The sequence below is a fragment of the Nicotiana attenuata genome, unplaced genomic scaffold (assembly GCF_001879085.1).
Source record: "Nicotiana attenuata strain UT unplaced genomic scaffold, NIATTr2, whole genome shotgun sequence".
NCBI lineage: Eukaryota > Viridiplantae > Streptophyta > Magnoliopsida > Solanales > Solanaceae > Nicotiana > Nicotiana attenuata.
Genome location: NW_017671224.1, coordinates 117953 through 133604, shown reverse-complemented (window position 1 = coordinate 133604; position 15652 = coordinate 117953).

Sequence of the window (15652 nt, the reverse complement as noted above, 5' to 3'; positions counted from 1 at the left end):
GACCCCCCCCCCCTTCCCTTTATTCTTTATTTCTTTCTTTTCAGCATTTTAACTCTTTATTTTTAAAAACCAGCTTTTCTAATTGTTCTTTCAAACCTTGCCTACTTTCAAACCTTTATGTGATAAAATCCCCTCTTATTTGAGCCGTATTTGTCTATATGCTAATTGTACCCAAATTCACAATAATAGTATGGCCGGGAACCACACTAGTGGATTCTGAGGGGTGCCTAACACCTTCCCCTTAGAATAATTTCAAGCCCTTACCCAATCTCTGGTTATTCAAATCAAACCTCCTTGGTGTCCTAATGCACTCTAATCATTAGGTGGCGACTCTTTAAATCAAACCCAATTCCCAAAAGGAATGAGTTGTCCTCCCAAATGTCATAAACCCGATTTCGCGAGAAAAAGGGGGCGCGACAATATATATATATATATATATATAGAGAGAGAGAGAGAGAGAGATAGAGATATAGATATAGGTCAAATGTTTTGTTTTTAATATTCAACTATGCATCTAAGTAAGTTATAAGTCGATGAATCAATTTACAAATGGATATATTTGATGATAAATTATATATACTAATTAGGATCTTCACAAGTCTATCCCTAAAAGAACCTCGGGTTCATCACAGGGCCCACGACTATACTGAGCTGCCACAGCATCATGAGTCCTACACCTTCGTCCAGACACCGGGTCTTTCATCACAGGGCCATAGGACTATACGTCCGACATACAGTCCCAGTTGCCTTATGGCCACATAGATCGCAGCCATCTGCATCGCAGCCATCTATATAACATCCCTACATATCACAGCCATATGGATCGCATCCATCCATTTCACAGCCACTCGGGTCACAGCCATCATTATCATAGCCACTTGGGTCGCATCCAGCTATGTCGCAGTCACAGGGATCGCAACTATCTTCATCAGCGACTCCATCTATTTCAGGGCTTCGCCTACGAGGTAGTAGCTCTGACCCTCCTACACCGTCCACACATACCTCAGATACACATGCTTCGTACAATGATGATGAGGAAGTGCATTATGATCAATATGGCAGGACCATCATAGTCCCTGAAGGTGATGGGTAAGAGTTATTTGTTATTTTTGCGTTTATTGTTTCGTAATGTTTTTACTAAGATATTAATGTGTTTTTATTGTTAAAATGCAGGTTCAATCCAACTAATAAGACTACGAGGATAATCACCAATGCCATCAGAAAGCTTTATGATGGCCCTTATGTGACTTGGGCTAATTTCCCATTCTCGCGGAAGGAGCAAATTTTCAATCAATTTAAGGTATAAATGCTCTTTTAAGCAGTTTAATAATTTATATTTATGATGTTTCCATATAATATTTAACTTTTGAAATACAGAGCAAGTGTGTATGGGATGACCGCTATAGCGCGGAAGTGGCTGCAAATTTTCATCATAAAGCTCGCAAGAGATTGGCGGATGCTTTCTCTGATGCTACAAAGAAGAACAAGAGGCCTGGCTGGTTACTTTAGAATTTATGGGATGATTTGCAAAGGCAATGGCTTACCGCTGAATTCTTAGTGAAGAGCGAAAAAGGAAAGAAAGCTCGCGCATCTGAGAAGGGAGGCTCCTTGCACACTGGAGGTGCTATCAACCTAGGGACAATAAAAAGAAGATTGGTACGTAATTGCTTAAATTATTTTACTTTTCAAAGTATATCTATTCCATTTATTAACTAAATTAATTTGTTTTGAGGAAAAGAAGTTGGGGCATCCAATGAGCCATGATGAGCTATTCAAGGAGACGCATATTGTAAAGAAGAAAAAAGAAACGGGTCAAGAAAGGTGGGTCGAGGACCGGGCCTCGACTACATATGTAAGTGATAACGCCCAAATATGCCTTATAAAAGGACACGCGGACTTTGCAAATATAATTTGAGTATTTATGCCCAGAGTCGAACCCACAGTGAATTAACCTATCAATTACTTTTGTTGGACTTACTAAATTCTATAGAATCAACTTCCTCAAACATTGTAATTAACAGTTTATGGTATTTCTAACAACTAAAACTGAAAAGAAATAAACAGCTGAAAACTAACTATGCTTGAATTGTAAACAATTGGAATAAAGGTCTAAGGTAATGGTTTCCCCCGTTGTTGAGTTCCTTGGTTGTATGTTTTTTTATAGCTTTGACTTAGTTGCCTCTATAAATCATGAACTCTCCAGCTATCATAAATCTCTCTCAAGCAATTATGATAATTTACTAGACGCACTCTCTCAAGCTACGCTAGCTAGATTCGCATTACAGTTCACTTAGATCGCACCCGAGGTATCGTTATCTCTAATCCAACCTCTAAACCCTCGGCTATGACTCTCGCCAATACTCCCGGAGTGATGTTGTTCAAACAACTACCTAAATATGTACTCTCTCTCAAGTAGATACATAATAAATAGGAACGGCTAATTGAGGATCCTTTCAATTAACCAAAATCAAAATGTAGTTGAACAAATAGAGATTAACAACTAACTCAAAACTATATTAATATAACAACCAATTCATACCCAACGGGTTTCACCAAAACCTTAGATTAAAAGATTTAGCTACTCATAACAATAATGAAAACTACAAAAGAATTCATAGGCATTGATAGAAGAACAAATTAGGGAGATAAGAATTGTTTTCCAAGTTGCCTCCTTGCCTCTCTTGCCTTGTTCTCAAACCTCCGAACTCCCCTTCTCTTGGACACGTTAAACCTTTTATAGTTTGTGTGGTTTTTGCTTGGACTTCCGAATTTGCCCTTTTCAAATATTTTTCCCGCATCTGGACTAGCGCGGGCGTGCTAAGGCTGCGCTATTGCCCGCGCTAGTGAAGTTATGTTCTGTTTCTGATGCCTGGACTAGCGTGGGCACGCTAAGACCGCGCTAGTGGGGTTTCCCACTGCCAAGCCGAGCTTCATTCCCTTATTTCGTCCATTAGTTCCAATTTTTGCCCGGATCACCATCATTAATCTTCATTTGAGTAGTGCACTCCTGTGAAACACAAAAGTCACCATTAGAGCCAATATTGCATTATTTACACACTTAAAACAATAAAGCATCCTTAAGTTAGAGCCCGAACGTAGGCCAAACTATACAGTTTAGCCTATTATCAACACCACACTTAAATCATTGCTAGTCCTCGAGCAATCCACTACATCCTACAAGGTTTCTTTCCTCAGCTTTTCCCTTAATGACTCACACCATGAACATTTTACAAAAGTTTCACCTAGTAGTGAGTAAACTTTACCTCAAGAATCAAATCTTTCGTACCCTGCAACATTTGCACTTACTCAAACCACTCTATACAAGAGTCAAGACTTACCTTTCCGTTGTGAATCACATGCCCTCACATCACAAAAGAGAGTAGTTCCATATACAATAATATTTAGGACAATGAGGAACTAAGATAGACACGCTCGCCCTCAAAAAGAACATTCACATGCCACAAAGATGCACCATAGGCTTGCCCGTAGTGTAGTACCCTACTAATCAAGCCCCACTCAGTCTAAGATCAATAGGACTTTACTTGGTTGTAATGTAGGCTAAGGGACGGGTAGGATATATTTAGATATAGTGACTAACCTCCCTAAGCACTTTTAATACAATTACATTAACTTCAAGATCATAGTTGTGTCAACCAAACACTCCACCACATTTATTTAAAACATCCCCATCCATTAGGTGCAATTTGTACAAGCAACCACTTATCAATCACTATAAATATTTTTATTATTTTTTTTCTCGTGGTGCTTCTTCTTTTACGCTTCAACATTCTGCACCTTTTCTCTATTTCAATGGTTCCATTCAAAAACCAAACCACCAACCCACACTTTTGCTTTTGCATATTTTCAATATCATTCTAGTGCTTAGTGAGAGGAAAAAAAAGTTCAAACAGCAGGCTATTCAAACAATTGGGTAAGGTTCGCAATGTGGTTGCCAAAGAAACAGGCTTATAGGCTCAACGGGGTTAACTAAGATGTAATGCATTCAAGTGGGTTTACTTTATATGTCTGGCTCAACAAAAAAATGCCTATATCACTTCTAAAACTGAATGAAGCTACAATTTTGTTTCGCAGACACACAGGGCAAGTTCTAGGCATCAAATGTAAAGCATGGAATACAATAACACTCACACACACATGGCACATGACTCACTCCGGATTAGTTTATCAAGACATTCTCTTTTGAGTGTTCAAGTTAGATACAAACATACAATTTTTAAGGCACTTAAACAAGATTCAACCCTTGAAGCTAAGCGTTACACTCTAGTGTCTATCGTGTTCAGGTGTAGAAACGCTAAGGGTTTTTCCTTCGATTTTAACTCGTAGCCCATTAATCCTAACCTACAACAAAAACAAAAACTACCTATACCCGGTTCAAGCTAAACCCTTGAAAAAGAATCGTGGCCCAAAGAAAAACCAAGGGGGAGTTACTACACTACCTAAAAATAAAATAAAAAAATCTTTTTGGTATTTTTTCTAGACTAACTTCCCTCAAGAAAATTGTCTAAAGGATCCGTCATTAGGAAGAGTCTCCATATTCTATTTTTTTTCTCAACTTAGTCCCTCAAGAATCCCGCCGAAAGAGATCCGTCGTCGGGACAAGTCACTTACTATTTTCACTTACCTAATGAACTATTATTCTAACACCAACACAATCAAAGCAAGAGAAAACAACCAAAGCAAACAGTTAATTGTTACAATTACAACATACAATGAAGTATCTCTATCCCCCACCCCACACTTAAAATAAGGATATGTCCTCATGGCCAAGTAATTCAGAATAAGGAAAAGGGAACTTCCATGACAGCTCAATCCTGATCGGAGACAGAGCCGGCATTTACATTGCACGCCCGACCTAATGCACGGAGCCAACCCATGATCCTTTTTTCTGATTTCTTCTGTTGGGTTGCCATTTCATCAACACGAGTTCCCAGGTCACCGAGGTTTTTAGTTCAGCTATATCTTGCTCCATGCGGTCTAACCGCTGTCCCCGACTGGCCCTAGACGGGCCTGCAACATCCTTAGCCTGTGGTTGAGCTGGCTGCTCATCACCTATAATCTCCACATCATCGGCTACCTGGTGTGGTTCCTCCTCCTCCGCGTCTTCACCATTATCAGAATCTTGTCCAATCAACTCCTCAGCTGCTATCACTTCCTTGCCTGTGGTGACCCGCTCGGCCGTGAAAGGATGTACCAAAGGAACTCGGCCATCTATAGCAAGGTTACTCGACACATTGGCCTGAAGACACAACCGGGTAACAAGGGACGGGTAGTATAACCCATATCGTTGAACCAGGACTCGCTGAAACATTTTATCATGTATTACTCTGGCCACGTCGAATGGAGCATTATTCATGAAACACCAAATCAAGCACCTTCGAGGGATGTTCACTTCGGACAGGTTCTTGGAGGGTAGGAGTCGGCTATTTATGAAGTATAACCAGCATTTGGCCTCAAACTTGAGGGCCGAGGAGTGGAACTTGTTCCCATATTTGTACCATTGCAGAGTGGCTCCCGGTTGACAGGTGGTGTCGGTGAATGTGGACCAGGAAGTATGTTTTCTACTGTACGATTGGTACGCATCCACGTACCCCTGAGCTGGTGGAGGAAGCCTATACAGAGTCCGAATAGTTTCCAAAGAGGCATCTACCGGTCTCTTGCGCACTGTAACCGTATAGTCCTCATGTTCTGGCAGGTTCGCATAGAATTCCCTAACAAGCATGACATTTGCAGTAATAGGCTCCTCAAAAAATATGTCCAGGTGTCGCCGCCTCAGCTCGAAGGGTATATTGGGGCAGGTTGTCCCTAGTGCGTTGGGATCCATGGCTTGCTCCAGCACAATGATTTTGGCCTCTTTTTTGTTGAACCTGTCATGTGCCTTGGAAGACACGAACTTTTGACTATTGAAAGGCCTGGTGTCACCGACTTCCGAGGCCGTCCCCCAGTGTTTGCTGTAGTCGGGCGGCTGGAGGAGGTGCCTGTTGTATGGCGTTTGCGGGGAGGCATGGTACCTACAAATAATCCAACGTCAGTTCTATTCAATCGGGTGACCCAACCGTGGCTACTCAGACTTCACCACTGAATTGGTCACAACACTTCCTCCAAAGAGGCATTTTAACAAACACATGGTGGACAATGGCTAATTTTAAGCCCAAACCGTCCCTTCAACACAGGGAGCACGACCACAGTAACCCAATAACACACAACACTCTCACACTTTGTATGTTGAAAGTTTTCAGACCTACCTAACTACTAACAAATGTTTCCACTCTAAAATAAGATTACATTCTACTATACAAAGCAAAAAGAAAGCAAAGAAACTAAAAAACGAAATTAGAGAAATAAAAACAACATCAAAGGGAGAAATACATACCAGTAGAGGGAATGAGAGCAAAAGTGTAAGGAGTGAGGAAGAGAGGAAAGGTGGTGCTGTATATGTTTGGGTATAGAGGAGAGGGAATGGAGGAATAGATGAGGAAAAAGAAGAGAGTAGGGGAATTAAGAGGGATGGGGCGGGTAGGGATTTGATTTAGATGGGGTAAGAGAAGAAAATAAAAAAAGAAATCAATAAAATAAAAAAAAACTTCGGGACTTACCTGGACTAGTGCGGCCTTAGCACTGTCATAGCGCGGGCGCGCTAGTTTAACCAAGCGAGACAGAATACAACCCAACGAGCACGGGCTTAGCGCTGGCTTAGCGCGGCCACGCTAGTTGTTCCAAGTGTGAGGCAGAATAAAACCTGATTAGTGCTGCCTTAGCGCTGGTGTAGCACGGGCGCGCTAATCCAGGCGTTCCCAGTGTTATATTTTTTTTAAAAGAAGTTACATAATACATTAACAACGCATTCGTGGGTTGCCTCCCACGCAGCGCCTGATTTAACGTCGTGGCACGACGCAAGCATTTGATCATCACTCCTCATTCGCGTACTGGGGCTCTTTCAAATTGATTACCACTGTATCCCCTTTTTCTTCAGCTATTCCAAGGTAATGTTTCAACCTTTTCCCATTTACTATGAACTTGTTTGTCCTATCTTCTGATTCAATCTCTACAGCTCCACTTGACAACATTTGCACCACTCTGAAGGGTCCTGACCATCGGGACTTTAACTTACCCGAAAACAATCTCAACCTTGAATTATACAATAATACCTTGTCACCGGGTTTGAAATTTCTGTCCACAATGTGCTTGTCATGCAGGCGCTTCATTCTTTCCTTGAAGAGCTTCATGCTTTCAAAGGCTTGATATCTCAATTCCTCCAACTCATGCAACTCTGTCAGTCGATTTTCTCCAGCCACATCGGGGTCCATGTTCAATTGCTTTAGTGCCCACCAAGCTCGATGTTCTAGCTCTACAGGTAGGTAACAGGATTTCCCAAATACCAACTTGTACGGTGACATACCAATTGGTGTTTTGAATGCAGTCCTATAGGCCCAGAGTGCATCGTCAAGCTTTTTCGCCCAATCAGTTCTTGTGGCATTCATAGTCTTGGTTAGCACACTCTTTATCTCTCTGTTGGACACTTCAACCTACCCACTAGTTTGCGGATGATAAGGGGTAGCCACCTTGTGGCGTACATCATACTTTGCAAGCAATTTCTCGAAGGCTCTATTACAGAAGTGAGTGCCCCCGTCACTGATGATTGCTCTTGGTGTCCTAAATCGTGTGAATATGTTCTTTTTCAAAAATCCCATCACCACTCTTGCATCATTAGTGGGCAACGCTGCAGCTTCTACCCATTTGGACACGAAATCCACAGCAACAAGTATGTACTTATTGCTAAAAGAGCTGACGAAGGGACCCATGAAGTCAATCCCCCTAACATCAAACACCTCTACCTCTTGAATCGGGTTCATGGGCATCTCATGGTGACGGGAAATGTTTCCGGTCCGCTGACACTCATTGCAGCCCTTCACCTATAGGTGCGCATCTTTAAACACTGTTGGCCAAAAGAATCCGGCCTCTAGCACTTTTGCAGTTGTCCTGATCCCTCCAAAATGTCCTCCATATGCTGACGCGTGACAAGCCTGCAAAACAGAAGATTGTTCTATCTCGGGGACACACCTCCGGATCATATTATCAACACATATTCTAAACAGATAAGGCTCGTCCCAATAATACATGCGGCAATCACGATAAAACTTTTTCTTTTCTACAGATGAGAGGTCATAGGGAACTATACCGCAGGCCAGGTAATTGGCAAAGTCTGCATACCATGGCGCTTCCTCAAGACTAGTAACGAGCAGCTGCTCGTCTGGAAAGGTTTCCAGAATCTCTTCAACCTCGGCTGATTTTTCAGCACCTTCAAGTCGTGATAGATGATCAGCGACTTGATTTTCTGTCCCCTTACGGTCACAAATTTCGAGGTCAAATTCTTGCAATAGCAGCATCCAACGAATCAGGCGCGGCTTAGACTCCTTTTTCTCGATCAAGTACCTGAGAGCTGCATGATCAGTGTATACAATTACCTTAGAGCCAATCAGATATGATTTGAACTTGTCGAAAGCAAAAACCACCGCCAACATCTCCTTCTCCGTCACAGTGTAGTTGAGTTGTGCACCGCTTAGCGTTCTGCTTGCGTAGTAAATCGGGTTTATCAGCTTATCCTTTCGCTGCCCCAAGACTGCTCCTATGTCATAGTCACTTGCGTCACACATGAGCTCAAATGGTTGCTCCCAGTTGGGTGCAACAATGATGGGTACAGTCACCAATCTGTTCTTCTGCTCCTCAAATACCAACCTGCAATCATTATGAAAGAAAAAGGGCTGATCTTTTTCAAGGAGTTTGCATAATGGGTTAGCAATTTTGGAGAAATCTTTTATGAATCGCCTGTAGAACCCGGCGTGCCCAAGGAAACTTCTCACCGTCTTGACTGAAGTGAGCGGTGGTAGCTTTTCAATCACGTCAGCCTTAGCATGGTCGACCTCAATTCCTTTACTGGACACTCGATGCCCCAGGACTATCCCTTCCTGTATCATAAAATGGCACTTCTCCCAGTTCAGCACTAAATTTGTCTCCACACATCTTTTGAGCACTCTTCTTAAGTTGTGAAGATAGTCTTCGAATGAATCCCCTACTACGGAGAAATAATCCATAAAGACCTCCATAATATCCTCCACTATGTTTGTGAAAATGGCTAACATGCACCGTTAAAATGTCACCGGTGCATTGCAGAGCCCAAAAGGCATTCTCCGAAAGGCGAAGATGCCATACGGACAAGTGAAGGATGTTTTCTCTCTATCTTCGGGGGCTATTGATATCTGATTATACCTCGAATATCCATCCAAGAAACAGAAGTACGATCGCTCGGCCAGCCTGTCCAACATTTGGTCAATGAAAGGCAAGGGGAAGTGGTCCTTCCGGGTGGCTGTGTTCAATTTTCGGTAATCCATGCAAATCCGCCATCCCGTGACTGTACAAGTTGAGATCAACTCATTGTTCTCATTTTGCACAACAGTCATTCCCCCCTTTTTCGGCACACATTGGACAGGGCTGACCCAATTGCTATCAGAGATGGGGAAGATGATTCCCGCATCTAACCATTTTATCACTTCCTTCTTTACAGCCTTTTTCATGTTCGGGTTCAGCCTTCGTTGATGTTCTCTGGAAGGTTTGTGCCCTTCTTTCAAGAGAATCTTGTGCATATAGAAAGCTGGGCTGATACCCTTTATGTCTGCCATGGTCCAGCCAATGGCAGTCTTACTTTCCTGCAGTACTTGTAAGAGCTGTTCTACCTGCACATCTAGCAAACCGGATGATATAATAACAGGCAGAGTAGAATCAGGGCCTAAGAAAACGTTCCTGAGGTGAGCTGGGAGTGGCTTCAGCTCCAGCTTGGGTGGTTTCTCTATTGATGGCTTTGCTGGAGGTGTAGCCCTTTTTTCTAACTCTAGGGACTCGAACTGAGGTTCCCTTTTCCAGAATCCTTGGCCTTCAAGTGCCATGACCCACTCAGCTAACCCTTCACCATCCATCTCTTCTAAATTTGTCAGACATGCCTCTAATGGATCTTTAACAGTCAGGGTCACATCATCTTCTTGCAGGATCACATCCACCACCTCCACTAGAGAGCAATTAGCATATTCACTAGGTCTCCTCATAGATTGCTGAACATTGAATATGACTTCTTCATCGTTCAGTCTCATTTTTAATTCCCCGGTCTCACAATCGATCAGTGCTCTCCCAGTGGCCAAAAATGGTCTACCTAAAATGAGAGGTATCTCCTCATCTACCTGACAATCCAAAATAACAAAGTCTGCAGGGAACACGAACTTTCCCACTTGCACCAACACATCATCAAGAATCCCAGTTGGCCTTTTCACCGTGCGGTCAGCCAGCTGCAGCAGCATCGAAGTCGGTCAGCTCTGCCAATGCCCAGTTTGGTGTATACTGCCAGAGGCATCAAATTTATGCTGGCTCCCAAATCACATAGTGCCTTTGCAAAGGCATAACTCCCAATTGTGCATGGAATAGTGAAGCTACCAGGATCAGACATTTTTTGAGCCATCGGTCTTGTCACTACTGCGCTGTAGGTCTGTGTCATAGTCACTGTGGAAAGGTCCTGAAAATCAAACTTCCGTGACATTAGGTCCTTCATCATCTTTGCATAACCGGGCATCTCCCTCAAGGCATCCATCAATGGAATATTCAACTGAATTTGACGCAGCATCTCCATGAATTTTTTGTATTGATCTTCCTTCTTTTGTTTTACCAGTCTCTGAGGGAAGGGTGCAGGTATCACCCTTTGTGCACTACTTGCTGGCTTCTCTCTGTTGGAGTTTTGTGGCATAAGAGGTGCCACCTGTTCTGCAGCTTGCTCATTCATCTTATCCTTACCTTTGTCATCATGAATCTGTTCAACCACCGCTTCAGTCAGTTCTGTTATTTCATCTACCTCTAATGGAACTGGAGTGGCTGGCGTACTTTCCTTGCTGGCTTGTATAATTTCCTGCTCTCTATCTAAATCTCTCCCATTCCGGAGACTTATTGCCATCAGCTGATTCGGGTTTTGCTCCTTGGGGTTGATGTTTGTGTCCGCGGCAAGGTTCCCTGAGGGCGATTGTTTAAAGCCATGGACAGCTGCCCCAGCTGCGTTTCAATGTTCTTTATAGCTGAATCATCGCACTGACAACTTTTCCTGCATTTTACCATTTGTCCCAATGAGTTGTTGAAGCATACCCCTGATTTCCACCATGTTGTTATCTTGCTACTGAGGAGGTGGTTGATATGTTAATTGTTGCTGATTTTGCTGTGGATAGCCCTGTAGTTTCTGATATGGTACTGGCACCATTTGGCCTTGAGGGTGCATACCCCCAGGCTGTTGCATGTTTGGTCTGTATTGCTAATTTTGTGCCGGTCTCCGTTGCTGTCCTCCTTGTCTCTGACCCCCAAAGTTGTTGACATAATTCATATCTTCTCTTGCCCCTTGATTTTCACCGTCTCCACTCCATGAACACACATAAGACTGATTAATACAAGGTGTACACAGTCCTCCATTTGTTGTGTCAACAATGTGCACCTGTTTTGTACCCATCTCATCAATCTTCTTTGTCAAAATGCTCATCTGAGTCATGAGTGTGGCCATGTTCTCTGCATGCGAATTATTTGGGTCAAGAGGAACTGAATGGACTATGGGTGCCAGTGTTGTACCTCTAGTCATTTACCCCGATTTCTGTGACATCTTGTCAAGAAGGACTTTGCACTCGGTGAATGTCTTACTCAAAAATGCACCTCCAGCTGAAGCATCCACATTTGCTTTTAGATTGTCAGCTAGCCCCATGTAGAATCTCTGGCCGAGCATCTGATCTGGAATGCCATAGTGAGGACACTTCACTAGCATCCCTTTAAATCTTTCCCAAGTTTCTTGTAAGGTCTCAGTCGGCTGCTGCTTGTACTGCAATATTTCATCAATCTGTCTTGCAGTTTTGTTGGGCGGGTAGAACTTATTCAGGAACTGCTTGACTAATTCCTCCCAGGTGACAATGGAATTGATGGGGAGCGAATTTAGCCAAGTCTGAGATTCCCCGGTCACAGAGAACAATAACAGCTTGATAGCTTCCCGGGTCACATTTGGCTGCCTTTGGTCACACAAATTGACAGAAGATTTTTCAAGTGTTGCTGAGGGTCTTCAATGTGTGATCCGGAGAACAATCCTTTATTCTGCAGAAGATGCAGCATATTATTGGTTATCTGGAAGGTCTCCGCTTGAATTGCGGGCGCAGCTATAGCAGTAGCCAGGTTATCAGCTGTGGGCTGTGCCCAATCATAAAGTGCAGCTTCGGGCACAAGAGGTGCCACTACTCTGACGTTGGGGTTCGCTGGCGGATCCCCGACGTTTCCATTGACGTTTTCTGCGTCACCCATGTCAAATTCGAGCTGGTGTGGTTGTTGTGATTGTTGGATTCTCTTGTTGGCACGGTTCAATGCCCTGAATGTTTTCTCGGGGTCTGAGAGTCCTTCTAGCAGTTCTCCAGTCCTCGAAGAATTTCTAGGCATACACCTGAATTCCACAAGAGTTCAAACGTGAGAATTTCAATGAAAAGATTGGGTATAGAGAAAACTGACTACACTAAGAAATTTTGTACTTCTTTCAATTGTAATTGATAACACCGTTAACTCCCCGGCAACGGCGCCAAAACTTGATAACGCTCAACTATGCCTTATAAAAGGACACGCGGACTTGCAAATATAATCTGAGTATTTATGCCCAGAGTGGAACCCACAGTGAATTAACCTATCAATTACTTTTGTTGGACTTACTAAATTCTATAGAATCAACTTCCTCAAACGTTGTAATTAACAGTTTATGGTATTTCTAACAACTAAAACTGAAAAGAAATAAATAGCTGAAAACTAACTATGCTTGAATTGTAAACAATTGGAATAAAGTTCTAAGGTAATGGTTTCCCCCGTTGTTGAGTTCCTTAGTTGTATGTTTTTTTATAGCTTTGACTTAGTTGCCTCTATCAATCATGAACTCTCCAGCTATCATAAATCTCTCTCAAGCAATTATGATAATTTACTAGACGCACTCTCTCAAGCTACGCTAGCTAGATTCGCATTACAATTCACTTAGATCGCACCAGAGGTATCGTTATCTCTAATCCAACCTCTAAACCCTCGGTTATGACTCTCGCCTATACTCCGGGAGTGATGTTGTTCAAACAACTACCTAAATATGCACTCTCTCTCTCAAGTAGATACATAATAAATAGGAACGGCTAATTGAGGATCCTTTCAATTAACCAAAATCAAAACGTAGTTGAACAAATAGAGATTAACAACTAACTCAAAACTATATTAATATAACAACCAATTCATCCCCAACGGGTTTCACCAAAACCTTAGATTAAAAGATTTAGCTACTCATAACAATAATGAAAACTACAAAAGAATTCATAGGCATTGATAGAAGAACAAATTAGGGAGATAAGATTGTTTTCCAAGTTGCCTCTTTGCCTCTCTTGCCTTGTTCTCAAACCTCCGAACTCCCCTTCTCTTGGACACGTTAAACCTTTTATAGTTTGTGTGGTTTTTTCTTGGACTTTCGAATTTGCCCTTTTCAAACATTTTTCCCGCATCTGGACTAGCGCGGGCGCGCTAAGGCCGCGCTATTGCCCGCGCTAGTGAAGTTATGTTCTGTTTCTGATGCCTGGACTAGCGCGGGCGCGCTAAGACCGCGCTAGTGGGGTTTCCCACTGCCAAGCCGAGCTTCATTCCCTTATTTCGTCCATTAGTTCCAATTTTTGCCCGGATCACCATCATAAGTCTTCATTTGAGTAGTGCACTCCTGTGAAACACAAAAGTCACCATTAGAGCCAATATTGCATTATTTACACACTTAAAACAATAAAGCATCCTTAAGTTAGAGCCCAAACGTAGGCCAAACTATACAATTTAGCCTATTATCAGTAAGCTTTCACTTTTCTTTAAGTATTATAATTTAATTTTATATAATTTTTGAAATACTAATTCAATTTAAATTTTTGTATTGGGTCGCTACTAAAGTAACATGGAGGAATTCATTCACAGTCATCCAGCTGGTGAATCGGGCGAGCCAACCCAACCTTTGGACGAGGATGCTGAAAGAATATGGTTGGAGTCTGTTGGCGGTCCAAAATGGGGCAAGGTATACGGGCTTCCTACTAAAAAGTTCCATCGCTATAAGTGTGGAATGCAAGGAATAGGGACTTCCTCGCAAGGTGAGCAACTTAATGGGGAGAGCCTCTCTGCTATGCAGGAGATTGTGACAAAGCTCACATCCGAGCTAGAAGCGGCCAAGGAAAGAGAAAGGGTTAGAGATGCTCAATTCCTTGGCATGCAAGCTTAGATCAGAACTCTCCTATCTACTGGAGCTTTTTCGTTGCCCCGGTCTCGTGAGTCATCGCCAGAGGTTCGACCTCCATGCGATCATTCCTCCCATCCTGCTCGTGATCGTTCCTCCCGTCCTCCCCGTGGTCGTTCTTCCCGTCCCCCACAAGACCCTTCTCTACACCGTCTTGTAGATGAAAGTTCATCAGACGGTGATAATGATGTTGTACAAAACACCCCTTGTCTTTTATATACTTTGAACTAGACAAATAGAACCAGTTTTGAACTTGTTGTAATTAGTTCTAACTTGGTTTTGGATTGCTATGTTCAATTGAACTTTAATTTGTTGTTGTTATTGTTGTGTTGCTGTTTTAGTTGTTGTTGTGTTGTTATTGTTGTTGTTGTTTTGTTGTTCTGTTGTTGTTGTATTGGTATATGCTGGCAGGTGGTGTAGCTACCAAAAAAGGCATTTTCTGCCAAAACAGGTGGTATATGACCAAACACTTGAAAGTTATCTCTTGATAGTGAGAAAATTACCGACCAATGTTGGTCGGTATATTAAAACGACCATCAAAATAACGACCAAGTGTATTTGACCGCATTTTGGTCGGTAATTGACCATAACCGACCAAAGTTGATCGCTTTTTTGGTCGGTAATTATCGGATTTCTAGTAGTGTTTGTGGTATTAATTATTGAATACCAAATTTTATTTAGGGGTGGGAGTTCGGACAGTTCGAATTAAATATTAAAATTTTGGCTTGGATATTCAATTTTCGGATTAAATAAATGACGATCCAAATCCAATCGAAATAAGCTCAGATTTGATAGGAATTTTTTAGTTTGATTTTTGATTAATCAATTTGGATATTTCGGTTTTGAGCCATAAGTTTAGATATTTCTTCTTCTTACAACAATGAACATCCAAATAAAATATTCATGTTAAATTACCTAAAAAGTTCTTCATTCTCACTGCAATCATCCAAATAAAGTATTCAAGTAATGAAATCATTATTAAGGAATACAACAAAGACATTAATAAGGCGGATGAGAAGTAGCAATAGTAAAACTATGTCCAAATAGAAAATATATTGACAGTAACTTAGTAATTAGTGTTGAATATATGAGATAATGTCTAATGGCTAGGGTATCGGACTTATTACTATTGACATATGGATAATGGACTAAATATAAAGTATAAAAATTTCGGATTGTCAGATATCCAAAATTCTGAAGTACCAAATCCAATATCTCATCCGAAATCCAAAACATTTAAATATTAAGTTCGATATCCAATCTATAATTCGGAAATCCAAACAAAAATGCAAA